Below are 13846 nucleotides of genomic sequence, written 5' to 3'. Positions count from 1 at the left end.
GGCATGGTTGTGCTGTATGATTCAGGCATGGCTGTGCTGTATGAGTCAGGCATGGCTGTGCTGTATGAGTCAGGCATGGCTGTGCTGTATGAGTCAGGCATGGCTGTGCTGTATGAGGGAGGCATGGCTGTGCTGTATGAGTCAGGCATGGCTGTGCTGTATGAGTCAGGCATGGCTGTGCTGTATGAGGGAGGCATGGCTGTGGTGTATGAGTCAGGCATGGCTGTGCTGTATGAGTCAGGCATGGCTGTGCTGTATGAGTCAGGCATGGCTGTGCTGTATGAGTCAGGAATGGCTGTGCTGTATGATTCAGGCATGGCTGTGCTGTATGAGTCAGGCATGGCTGTGCTGTATGATTCAGGCATGGCTGTGATGTATGAGTCAGGCATGGCTGTGCTGTATGAGTCAGGCATGGCTGTGCTGTATGAGTCAGGAATGGCTGTGCTGTATGATTCAGGCATGGCTGTGCTGTATGAGTCAGGCATGGCTGTGCTGTATGATTCAGGAATGGCTGTGCTGTATGAGTCAGGAATGGCTGTGCTGTATGATTCAGGCATGGCTGTGCTGTGTGATTCAGGCATGGCTGTGCTGTGTGATTCAGGAATGGCTGTGTGGTATTTTGTCTGCTGTTGTACTAGGGCTCTATATAGGGAATAGGGTGTCATTTGGGGTGCAAGCTTTCTGTTGCTTAGAGATTAGAGGGGATTGAAAAGCAGTTTCATTCAAAATAGCCCTGGAGGTCACTGGCAATTACCCACACATGGCAAAATCAGCAATTAGAGAATCATCTCACCACAATGCGCTTTCCAGGAACCTGGAAGAGTTTGAGTGGAGGGGAGGTGAACGTGTCAAGATGCAGGTGTCATAAATGTCAAACTGTTCAAACGAGAGCCGGTTTAATTTTCATTGCTGTGTTATTAGGGAGGTGGCGCTTTGAGTGGGGGCATTTTCCTCTAGTGAAAGATTAAAACGGAGAGAGATAATCCTTATGACTCTCCGTAAACCTAAAAACAAAATCAACCTATAAAGTTCCTTTTGCTATAAAAATCCTAGCAGATTTAGACCTATCACCTCAGACTGGAGACACACAAACCCATACACAACATCAATGTGTGGTATCAATTGGTAACAAAACACTTCCAGACAAAACCTTGTTTTGCGATTGAGAATGGATATATAGCTCTGTCTGCACATCAACAATTAATTCAACAACAATCCCATATTCAAGGACAATATACTTTTAACACCAGAAAACACACACTTTACCATCTGTCACAACACGAACAGAGCATTACAGGTGGAGAACTGAAGTACCGGTACCCAGATTAAAGCCAACAGTGCAGTGTTGTGTCGTGATAACAGAAAAACAGTTGCTATAGCTCACACTGGGACAAAGAAAAGGCTCCTGGATCTGGAGATGCACTGCTGATGAGACACAATCAGGCACAACAGCTGCTCAATCTGAACCAAACAAACATGAGCATAGAGATGGAACAAATGTGGAAATGAATTATGATTTGTGCTCTAAAGGGGAAAGATCTTTGGTAATTTGTTGAACTTTTTCTCCTTGTTAATGTGTTTATAGCAGGTGGGTGTTAGTGTTAGATCAGGAGAAAGAGATCACTTTCATGGATGATTACTTTCATAGATTACTTGTAAGCATTTGGGTGTGGTTCATCTAACAGAGTTCAGTTTAGGGCCTTAAAGAGTTACGTTTCAGTAACAGATACAGCACGCTGCTGTAGCAGCCCCTTGATTTTGATTTAAAGGGTGCGATTAGAATTTTTAGTTTTGATGAAGATGGAGGTTGTTGGGGACAAGGGCCTGTGATTATCTGTATTTATTTCAACACATCAACACTATAGAGACTGAGTTTTCTTCTCCCCATGTGTCCCAGCAAAAACAGATGTCGCATGAAACATGTAAATTCTGCCCATTTATTGTGAGACAAGCAGACGCTGTGCTTGGCTAGAGTTTAATGAAGCCGTTTGTCTTCTGTTGGCATCTAAAATGCATATTCCCTCATATAATCACTCTCTCTCCCTCTTTCCCTCCTCCTCATCATCTTCATTATCATCACATCCACATCAACATGTCTCAGCACAAACTGAGCTCATCTTGTGTCCTCTACTTCACTCTGCTATGTCACATAGATTAAGTTAAACTCATATGTGTGTTGAGAGGCATTAAATCATTATACAGTGTACAGTTTGTTTGCATTCAAGCTTATCTAGCATTCATTAATAGGCAATTTGGTCACACTTCAGCATTACATTAAAGGAATTAATGCTACAACAGAGTAACAAAAAAAACTATTTTCCCCCCATATAGGCGACACACAATATTGTTGGCAGTAAAAGTTGACTGAGAGTTTAAATTCATCTTTGTAACCATTGACATTGGGTGTTTACTTTCTACTGACTGATCGTCATCTTTTTACTTCCACCAAACAACGACTCAGACAGATCAATCTTCATTATGCCACATCATTGTACAGAGATTGTACATCAAACCAGTAAGTTAGGAATATTACTGCCAAAAGTTTCTATGCAGTACTTGCCTAAGGATACTGCTAATACTTCATAGCAACTTGTATAATTTCCCTGTATAATTTACCATTAAATATTATACTGTGCAATATAGGGCCAAGTGGTTATCCCTAAGTGTTTTTCCTAGCAATGCAATACAATTATTGTATTTTCAGAAATTAATATTGACCTGTGATAGTCTACAAGTCTGAGTGCTGTTGTGTAATTGATATGCATCACTTTAAATAGCACTTTGTTATGATATGTAATAACCAGAAAGGTTCCTTTTGAGACAGGCAAAGCGAGAACGAGAGAGAGAAAGTGAGAACGAGATAATGAATAATCTGTTCTGGGATGTGAGTGGACCCAGTCAGTTCAGTTATCTGGTCTATTGTCAGTGCCCTGTCTGTACGCCCCTGGCCTTGCAGCTCTGCTATTCTCCTGTAGCAGCCCAGAGATGTGAAGGAGATGGGGATTGGTTGTGGAGCTGGGATGGGAAGCTAATCCTCTGCTGCAGGCTGTGAGGAGAGATGCTCCCTTCTTCTTTCTCTTCCCCAGACCTTGTCTGGAGGCTAACTCACTTCCTTGTTTCTCTCTTTCCCATCTCTGGGAAGGAAATGAGGGACAGGGCTGTGTTGAGACCAGCAGCAGTTTGAAATAGAGTTAGTGGAGCTTCTCCCTGGCACACAATGTGATGGGCATACGATCTATAATCTAGTTCTGCTGCCCATTTAATCTGGGAAACAGGCTTTGTGGAGCAGTACGTACTTAAGATTGGTAAGAAAAACAACTTCAAATTGATTAAAATGAAATGGAATATTTTAGTGCTCAGTCAAAGGAGTTTTATTTATTATGTGAGAGGGTTACTGTTGTGGGCTACTAAGAGCAACATATGATTTTGCTTAATAACCTCTCCAAACACATAGGCCTGTCTGTGGAGAATAGGGCCCTTCTCACATTCCACTGGGAGCTGAATGTTTGTGGACATTGAGACCTCGCAGTAGTCTGGCTAGCTGCTGCTTCTTTTCATTATAACACCCATTACCTGTAGGAATCATTTAAAATACTAGCCACGGGTGGGGGGGGGGCCTTGGCTGGAAATGATTATTATTGTGATTATTATTGTGATTATTTTCTACTAAAGCAGCTGATGGAGAAAACCGAAAGAAAAATAATCACAAGGTGGATGAGAAATAGCATTGCCAGAAAATGTCAAAACATATCACACTCTCCCATGCAGCCAGGGAAACTAATTCACAGATGCAAAGCAAAGGGGGAATAGAGATTAGTAGAAAAGAGGAGGGGAGAGGAGAGAAGGAGAAGAGAGGTGGCAGAGGAAGAAAATAACAAGCAAAAGCATGAAGGAGTAGGATGTCAGGAGCAAGAAGGGCAGATTTGAGAATGGAGAGGTACAATGCATTTGTAAACTATTCAGACCCCTTGACTTGTTCCACATTTTGTTATGCCTTATTCTAAAATAAAAAACCTGTTTGTTTTTTTTTGCTCATCAATCAATACACACAATTTCCCACAATGACAAAGAAAAACAGGTTTTTAGAAATGTTAGCAAATTTATAAAATGAAAAAAGAGAAATAGCTTTTTTACATAAGTATTCAGACCCTTTGCTATGAGACTCGAAATTAAGCTCAGGTGCATCCTGTTTCCATTGATCATCCTTGAGATGTTTCTACAACTTGATTGGAGTCCACCTGTGGATAAATTCAAATGATCGGACAGGATTTGGAAAGGCACACACCTGTCTATATAAGGTCCCACAGTTGACAGTGCATGTCAGAGCAAAAACCAAGCCATGAGATCAAAGGAGTTGTCCATAGAGCCATAAAACAGGATTGTGTCGAAGCACAGATCTGGGGAAGGGTATCAAAACATTTTTTGCAGCATTGAAGGTCACCAAGAACACAGTGGCTTCCATCATTATTAAATGGAAGAAGTTTGAAACCACCAAGACTCTTCCTAGAGTTGGCTGCCCGGACAAAGTGAGCAATCGGGAGTGAAGGGCCTTGGTCAGGGAGGTGAGCAAGAACCTGATGCCAAAAGGCACCTACAGACTCTCAGACCATGATAAACAAGATTCTCTGGTCTGATGAAACAGAGATTGAACTCTTTGGTCTGAATGCCAAGCATCACGTCTGGAGGAAACCTGGCACCATCCCTACGGTGAAGCATGGTGGTGGCAGTATCATGCTGTGGGGATGAATTTCAGTGGCAGAGACTGGAAGACTAGACAAGATCGAGGGAAAGATGAATGGAGAAAAGTACAGAGATCCTTGATGAAAACACTGCTCTGGAGCGCTCAGGACCTCAGACTGGGGTGAAGGTTCAACTTACATCAGGACAACAAATCTAAGCACAGAGCCAAGACAATGCAGGAGTGGCTTCGGGACAAGTCTCTGAATGTCCTTGAGTGGCCCAGCCAGAGCCTGGACTTGAATCCAATCTATTATCTCTGGAGAGACCTGAAAATAGCTGTGCAGCAATGCTCCCCATCCAACCTGACAAAACTTATGAGGATCTGCAGAGAAGAATGGGAGATACTCGAGGCTGTAATCGCCTCCGAAGGTGCTTTAACAATGTAAAGGGTCTGAATACTTATGTAAATATGATATCATATGCAAACATTTCTAAAAACCAGTTGTTGCTTTGTCATTATGGGGTATTGTGGGGAGATTGAAGATGTTTTTTTTATGATCAATTTTAGATTAAGGCTGTACGGTAACAGAATGTGGAATAATCAAGAGGTCTGAATACTTTCCAAATGCACTATACACCCTGAGAGAGAGGTGTGAGTGGAACATGTCAGGTGGATACGCACGCAGGTAAAAGGAGAAGGAAAACACAAAATGAGGGAGAAGTGGATGAGAGCCAATTTAACAATCTATTTAGAGAATGATAACACATGCAAAAAGGGTACTTATACACCATTATATCCCCTCTTCACACAGCCAGAAGGTAGAGAATGCGCTGTATAGAGTGGTCTTGTTTAGTCTCCCTAGAGAAGGCCCTTCACTCACTAAATCACACACACACCCCTCTCTCTCTCTCGCTCTGTCGTACTCTCTCTCTAGTGGATGATGTGAAAGACTATAGCTTCATGCTAATCTGATTGGCTGATCATTGCTGTAAATAAGCCCAGCCACAGCCAATTTAGCAATGGGAGGGTGTTATTAAGAAGGATGACTTCAGGGAGACAACTGAGGAGGACAGGTGCACTGCTAGTTTGACAAATTAGTTTCAAAAGCGACTTCTGGTTGTCATTTCATTCTATCAAGCTACTGGAAAGACTACTGGCAAGACTAAAAAACAGCAAGTGAGGTATAAAGGCATACTATTCACTTGACTTCAAGCAAGCTGAGCCATCATGGCGTCATTATAACATGGTACAATGGCATGAGCCACAGTACTTCCTGTAAATACAATTTAAGCAATGGATACCTAATTTGTGACTGGTTACAGGATCACAGGCATTTGGTGCTAGTTCCTACTTCACAGGAGGGCCGTTCGAAGAAATCATCATTATTATAATTATTGTATGCAAAAATGCCTTTTTGAATATGTGAACTTTAATGTGCCTTAATTACAAACATGTATGTGATCTTTTAATATGAATAAATTCTAATTACGAGCCAAAGAGAAAGCACAGAGGCCATCCGTGCCTATTTATGGAGATATACAAAGAAATGTCAATTGAAAAAAGGCCAAACGAAATGAAGTGCAGCTAGTTTTCAGTCTTTCCAACTTCAGCTTGAAGTAATTGTGTTAGCTGTGTTGTTGACTAGCTCCTCTGAACAACAATGTCCTGACGAGAAAGCACATTTTCTATGCCAAGCGAAATCGCACCTCATTAGCTCATTGTTATGGACATGTCCAAATAAATGTCACAATAAAACAGCTTAAACAAATGACAATGTAGCTACTGTTGTTATTCTGGCCTCACTGTTTGACATGACTGTAAGTTAGCCATTGTTGGCTAACTAGCAAGCAAGGGAACAGCCAGTATGGCAATGGAACATTTAGAACGAACGACTGTGTCGTGTCCACAGATACAGAACAAAAAGACTGAATGACTGGGTCATGTCTCTGCCAACCGAACTGATAGAACGAACGACCAGCCGGCTTAGGTAGCAACCCTAGATTTGTGTCAGGACTATATCTTGTGGAAGGATGAAGTAAATTAATCAAAATAACATTTTTAATGAAAATATGTCAATCATTGTTTGAATATGTTGGTAACCTGTTGTGTAAACACTTAGCCCGAAGCCAGTGTTTGGAGCATATATTGGCACGGTTTGTCGGCCCGAGATGAATATATCCTCCACACCGGCTCCTCTGGCATTATCACTTAAATGGATATCTCATAGTTCAAGGGGTATGTTAAGGTCACCATACATAAAGTGTTCAACACAGTGTATCTCTGGTGATTTCAACATAGCAGGAAACTGATCCGTCATTAATATCAGTGGTCTTTCTAACTAGGGGGCTTGTTGGAACCTACCATGGCAGAGACAAACCATTAAACTGTAGCCTGCCGGCCTATTGGCCATGCCTCCCTCTAAGAACAAAGCAGCTGATTGGTCTCCCATTTCCATCTAATGAGAGACAAACTAGGAGGATAAGTCAGTCACCCCACTTTACCAACACCCTAGCTGGCAGCTTTCATCACTAATGCCCACGGCGATGCCACAGCTTTGTGCTGTCTTTGAAATTACCTTAAAACCAAAGGCAAAAATGACACAATTAAGGCCTTTTTCCCCTCACAGTGACAGGTGATGCATCTGTAAGGTGCTACACTTGTATTGCTGTAGTGTCTTGTACAATTTCAATTACATTTAAAAAAGTGTTTCAAAAGCTCAGTGAAACAGCTAGGGATAAACGGTACAGCACACTACAACTTATCAGAATCTCGTTTATTGTCCCACAAGAGGAAAATCTATAAGATACTACACTACAACATACAGTCCAGGTCGCAGTTGCAAATGAGAACTTGTTCTCAACTAGCCTACCTGGTTAAATAAAGGTGAAATAAAACATAAATGAAAAATAAATAAAAAAGTATATACACACAGCCTCCATTCAATGACTGTAGTCACATCTTCACCATGGCAGACTACTTTCACCATACTCTTAGAAAAAAAGGGTTCCAAAAGTGTTATTTGGCTGTCCCCATAGGAGAAAATGTTTGGTTCCAGGTAGAACCCGTTTTGGTTCCGGGTTGAACTCTTTTGGGTCCCATGTAGAACTTTCTGGGGAAAGGGTCTACATCGAACCCAGTAGGTGTCACGCCCTGACCTTAGTTATCTTTGTTTTCTTTATTATTTTGGTTAGGTTAGGGTGTGACAAGAGTGGTATGTGTGTTTTTGTCGTGTCTAGGGATTTTGTATATCTATGGGGTTTTGGTTTGTCTAGGTAAATGTAGGACTATGGTGGCCTGAATTGGTTCCCAATCAGAGGCAGCTGTTTATCGTTGTCTCTGATTGGGGATCCTATTTAGGTTGTCATTTGCCATTTTGGTTTTGTGGGTTATTGTCTATGTGTAGTTGTCTGTGTCAGCACTCGGTTTAGCATAGCGGCACGTTTTGTTTAGTGCTGTTCAGTGGTCTCTTTTTTTATTAAATAGTTATATTCGCTTACCACGCTGCGTCTTGGTCTCCTCTTTATGATGAACGTGACAGTAGGGTTCTACCTGGAACCAAAAAGATTTCTTCAAAGTGTTCTCTGGGGACAGCCTAAGAAACGTTAAAGGTTCTAGATAGCATATTTTTTTCTAAGAGTGTAGACAGATTTGTAACAACAAACAAGGCAAACTTTTCTCTCTTGCCAATTTAAAAGTGTCCTTTAATCACAGACATGGGAACATCTGAAGGACGACTGCTTTTCTTCTCTAAGGGCTCTCTCTCGCTCTGGCGAGGATGAAAACAACTTGTTTGGTCAGAAAGCGGGAGAGAGAGTGGGAGGGAGAAAGAGGGTGAGAGAGCGTCAAGGTTAATGAGACAGAGAGGCGAGACAGGAGAAAACAGAAGGCGAGGCAACGGCAGGCTGTGATCTCCTCCGCTTCCCCGACCATATCCCATTACAGCGCCATTATCCGGGGCCGGACGCCGGCTCCTCTTCCCTGTCCCCTCCCCTGTGCGGCCCGCTTTGAAGCCCTGGGTCATAATTGATTGGCTGTGTAGAAACACATGTCTGCTACGTAGTTAACCTCTTCACCCGCAGCTCTCCTCTTCATAAAGGGACAGCTCTGACTGAAACACACAGGATGCAATCAAAAGCAGCACTCAGTACACTCAGAGGGAGGAGGTAACCTGGCTCATCCTTCCATCTCTCTCTTTTGGATGGGAGCCTGTGCTCTGCAGATCTGGCTGCTGGAAGGACCTGAGACAGAGTATTTTGGTGTTCGTTATTGAGGGGAAGCTGAAGCCTTTTAAACACCCTTAATTGTGCATCCAGTCAGCTAGCCTGGAGCTGATCTAACCTATTCAGAATGCTTCAATCTGTTAAGAGCACAGTCAGTCCCAAATCCCAAATTAGCTGGGCATTGATTTGTCAATAATTGAATCACAGCCCTCAGTGAGTTCTACATTAAGCAGTAAAAGCCCAGCCAGACACAGATCTATAGAATGTAGATCTGTAATCTGTCAGACTAATGCATTGTCAGTAGTGACTGATCTAGAATGAAGCCCCAGATGCAGTGCAGTGGGCTGACATGATGAGTCACGATGCTATCCCCACGGATCCCATCTCCATGTAATCCACTAGTTAACGTTAATCCATCTCAATATCTCCCTCTGCCTGATTCACCACAGACTGACTACCTGGAGGTGTGGAGCAGATTTAGCTCTAAATCACTCTATCAGAACAGTTCTGAGCGCTGGAAATTACTCAGGCCATTACAGGGACAAATGTCTCATCTCAGCATTTAGCATAGCAATGAAGCAGGACAAGCAGAGCAGTCGTAATCTGAAGTACTGTAAGGATAGTAGAGGCCTACAGTAAGTGGAGGGACAGAGCACTGCTTTTCTTTCCAAGTGAAGAAGGGGGATGGAATTGTTGTTCTTTGAGTTAAAGAGTGCAGACAGTGCAGCAGATGATTGACAGGTCCTCCGTTCAGCCAATGAGCAGTCATTGAAGCTTATCAGGCCTCTATGGAGCTGCGCACTAGAGCTGAGAGACAAAACACATGGACACCATGCTCGCTGCTCCGTCTTAGATTTTCAATTACACTAGAATGGAAGCCAGTTTGCTCTGATGAATACCGAGGCATCACCCTGCCGAAATATGTGTGGATAATATCCCTGGGTGGGCGAGCGGTGCAGCATTCTGAGCGGGCCCTCCCTCTAAATAGCGTCTGTATTGAGGTCGCCTCACCGTATGTCAGTGTTCAAAACAAACAGTGCTCTGCTCCCTCATGCATACATAAAGAGCTGCTGATATGAGGCACGGTGGCGGTTGGCGGCCTGCGCAGGGCTTTGATAATGTATTCATCACTCTAAATGACAAGTGCAGCCCACCAGGAGAGTGTTTAACATTTAAATAAAGAGCAGTGAAAACAGCCATTCAACAACATGCAGGACAGACGTTGGCGGCACATTAAATAGCAGCACTGAGATTGCAAATCACCTCGGACTAAGCCCTTAAGTAGAGCATTCTCATAAACATGCGCGTTTTGGTAGCTTTTAATATCTCAAATAGTGGTAGGGGGTTTTGGGAGTGAAGCCATTATGCTGCCCAATATTGGATACGCAGATATTCAGGCCAAATCTTTGGAAATTCAGAGTCGCAAAAGAATATAGGGTACAAACAAGGGTATATACAGTTGAAGTCAGAAGTTTACATACACCTTTGCCACCAAATACATTTAAACTCAAGTTTTACACAATTCCTGACATGTAATCCCTGTCTTAGGTCAGTTAGGATCACCACTTTATTTTAAGAATGTCAAATGTCATAATAATAGTAGAGAATGATTTATTTCAGCTTTAATTTATTTCATCACATTACCAGTGGGTCAAAAGTTTGCATACACTAAATTGTTATTTGGTAGCATTGCCTTTAAATTGTTTAATTTGGGTCAAACATTTTGGGTTGCCTTCCACAAGCTTCCCCCAATAAGTTGGGTGAATGTAGGCCCATTCCTCCTGACAGAGCTGGTGTAACTGAGTCAGGTTTGTAGGCTTCCTTGCTCGCACACGCTTTTTCAGTTGTGCCCACACATTTTCTATGGGATTGAGGTCAGGGCTTTGTTATGGCCACTCCAATACCTTGACTTTGTTGAGTTTAAAAAAAAATCTGACACAGCGGTTGCATTAAGGAGAAGTCTGTCTTTAATTCTGTGAATAACACTTGTATCTTTTATCAATGTTTATTATGAGTATTTCTACAAAATCACCGGATGTTTTGGAATCAAAATATTACTGCACGTAAGGCGCCAATGTAAACTGAGATTTTTGGATATAAATATGCACATTATTGAACAAAACATATATGTATTGTGTAACATGATGTCCTATGAGTGTCATCTGACGAAAATCATCAAAGGTTAGTGATTAATTTAATCTATATTTCTGCTTTTTGTGACTCCAATCTTTGACTGCAAAAATGGCTGTGTGTTTTTTTCGACACGGCTATGACCTAACATAATCATATGTTGTGTTTTATCTGTAAAGCATTTTTGAAATCGGACATGATGGGTAGATTAACAAGATGTTTATCTTTCATTTGCTGTATTGGACTTGTTTATGTGTGAGAGTTACATATTTAAAAAAAATATATTTTTGAATTTCGCGCACTGCCTTTCCAGCGGAATGTTGTTGAGCCTGCGCTAGAAAGGATAAGCCATTTTGCCACAACTTTGGAAGTATGCTTGGGGTCATTGTCCATTTGGAAGACCCATTTGTGACCAAGCTTTAACTTCCTGACTGATGTCTTGAGATGATGCTTCAATATATCCACATCATTTTCCTCCCTCATGATGCCATCCATTTTGTGAAGTGCACCAGTCCCTCCTGCAGCAAAGCACCAACACAACATGACGCTGCCACCCCCGTGCTTCACAGTTGGGATGGTGTTATTCGGCTTGCAAGCATCCCCCTTTTTCCTCCAAACATAACGATGATCATTATGGCCAAAAGGTTATATTTTTGTTTCATCAGACCAGAGGACATTTCTCCAAATAGTACGATATTTGTCCCCATGTGCAGTTGCAAACCTTAGTCTGGTTTTTTATGGCGGGTTTGGAGAAGTGGCTTCTTCCTTGCTGAGCGGCCTTTCAGGTTATGTCGATATAAGACTTGTTTTTACTGTGGATATAGATACTTTTGTACCTGTTTTCTCCAGCATCTTCATAAGGTCCTTTGCTGTTGTTCTGGGATTGATTTGCACTTTTCTTTACAGAATGTGTCTCCTTCTTGAGCCCTATGACGGCTGCGTGGTCCCATGGTGTTTATACTTGCATACTATTGTTTGTACAGATGAACGTGGTACCTTCAGGCGTTTGGAAATTTCTCCCCTGAAGTCTTGGCTTCTTTAGATTTTCCCATGATGTCAAGCAAAGAGGCACTGCGTTTGAAGGTAGGCCTTGAAATACATCCACAGGTACACCTCCAATTGACTCAAATAATGTCAATCAGCCTATCAGAAGCTTCTAAAGCCATGACATAATTTTCTGGAATTTTCCAAGATGTTTAAAGGCACAGTCAACTTAGTGTATGTAAACTTTTGACCCACTGGAATTGTGATACAGTGAATTATAATCTGTCTGTAAACAATTGTTGGAAAAATTACTTGTGTCATGCACAAAGTAGATGTCCTAACCGACTTGCCAAAACTATAGTTTGTTAACAAGAAATTTGTAGAGTGGTTGATAAATGAGTTTTAATGACTGCAAACTAAGTGTATGTAAACTTCCGACTTCAACTGTACATTCTCAAGGAGGACTGAAAGAGAGAACATTTGGTGTCTCAGTAGGGAATCAGAGAGCAGGAGAAAATCTGTCTGAGATTCAACCTGCAGCCCCACTGACAAGGGAGTCCAAATAAATACCCAGCCACTCTTCTCTTGTAGTTAAAACAGTATCTCTCGTCTAATTTAATCTTTCTGATAGCTCCACTGTGGAAGGCAAGAATGTGTTGTATTGAGGCAAAGCTCTGTGGAATTCACCCATTAATTCCAAAAAGAAAGATTGAGCGTTTTTTCCGACAAGCAGAGAAATGTTTGACAGTGTTGCTGGAACACAGTCAAGGGTGAGGTAATTCAGGTGAATCTGCAACTTCACACCCCAACGAGTGCAAAATTAATCAATTTATTTCTCCTTCTTGTAGAACAATGGCTCGGCCACACAAACTGTGCACGGTGCTCACCTCACTGCTCTCTGACTGGTTGCAGGGTGACTGGAGGGTACCCTGTTGAGGTGGCCCCTAACCATTAGAGCTAAGAGATCTATGAGAATTCTAATCACACTTGATATACAAAAGTATGTGAACAACCCCTTCAAATTAGTGGATTCTGCTATTTCAGCCCCACCCGTTGCTGACAGGTGTATAAAATCGAGCACACAGCCATACAATCTCCATATTTGCAGTAGAATGCCCTTACTGAAGAGCTCAGTGACTTTCAACGTGGCACCATCATAGGATGCCACCTCTCCAACAAGTCAGTTTGTCAAATGTCTGTCCTGCTAGAGCTGTAAGTGCTGTTATGGTGAGTGGAAACGTCAAGGAGCAACAATGGCTCAGCTGCAAGTGGTAGGCCACAGAAGCTCACAGAACGTGACAGCCAAGTGCTGAATTCTTTTTTGTCTGTCCTCGGTTGCAACACCACCAAATTCCAAACCGCCTCTGGAACACAGGAGGTTGGTGGCATCTTAATTGGGGAGGAGAGGCTTGTGGAACTGGCTGGAGCAGAATAACTGGAATGGGATCAAATACATCAAACACATGATTTCCGTTCTGGCAATTATTATGAGCCGTCCTCCCCTCAGCATCCCCCACTGGTCTGGAAGCAATGTCAGCACAAGAACTGTTCGTCGAGACCTTCATAAAATGGGTTTCATGGCCAAGCAGGCGCACAAAAGTCTAAGATCACCATGCGCAATGCCATGCATTGGCTGGAGTGGTGTAAAACTCGCCGCCAGTGGCGGATTTAGGTATAGGCGGCATCTTTCCCGGGGCGGCACAGGGCATAGCGTGCCTCTAACTTTGTACAGTACTAATGCAATTAGTAAAATCAGTCACACTACCAAAAAAACACAATTCATAATACTGTGAATATAGAGTTTCACAGACATATTGTTGCATTTTTTCTG

Source organism: Oncorhynchus masou, unplaced genomic scaffold (assembly GCF_036934945.1).
Source record: "Oncorhynchus masou masou isolate Uvic2021 unplaced genomic scaffold, UVic_Omas_1.1 unplaced_scaffold_49___fragment_2___debris, whole genome shotgun sequence".
NCBI classification, from domain to species: Eukaryota; Metazoa; Chordata; class Actinopteri; order Salmoniformes; family Salmonidae; genus Oncorhynchus; species Oncorhynchus masou.
This window is presented reverse-complemented; position numbering follows the sequence as displayed.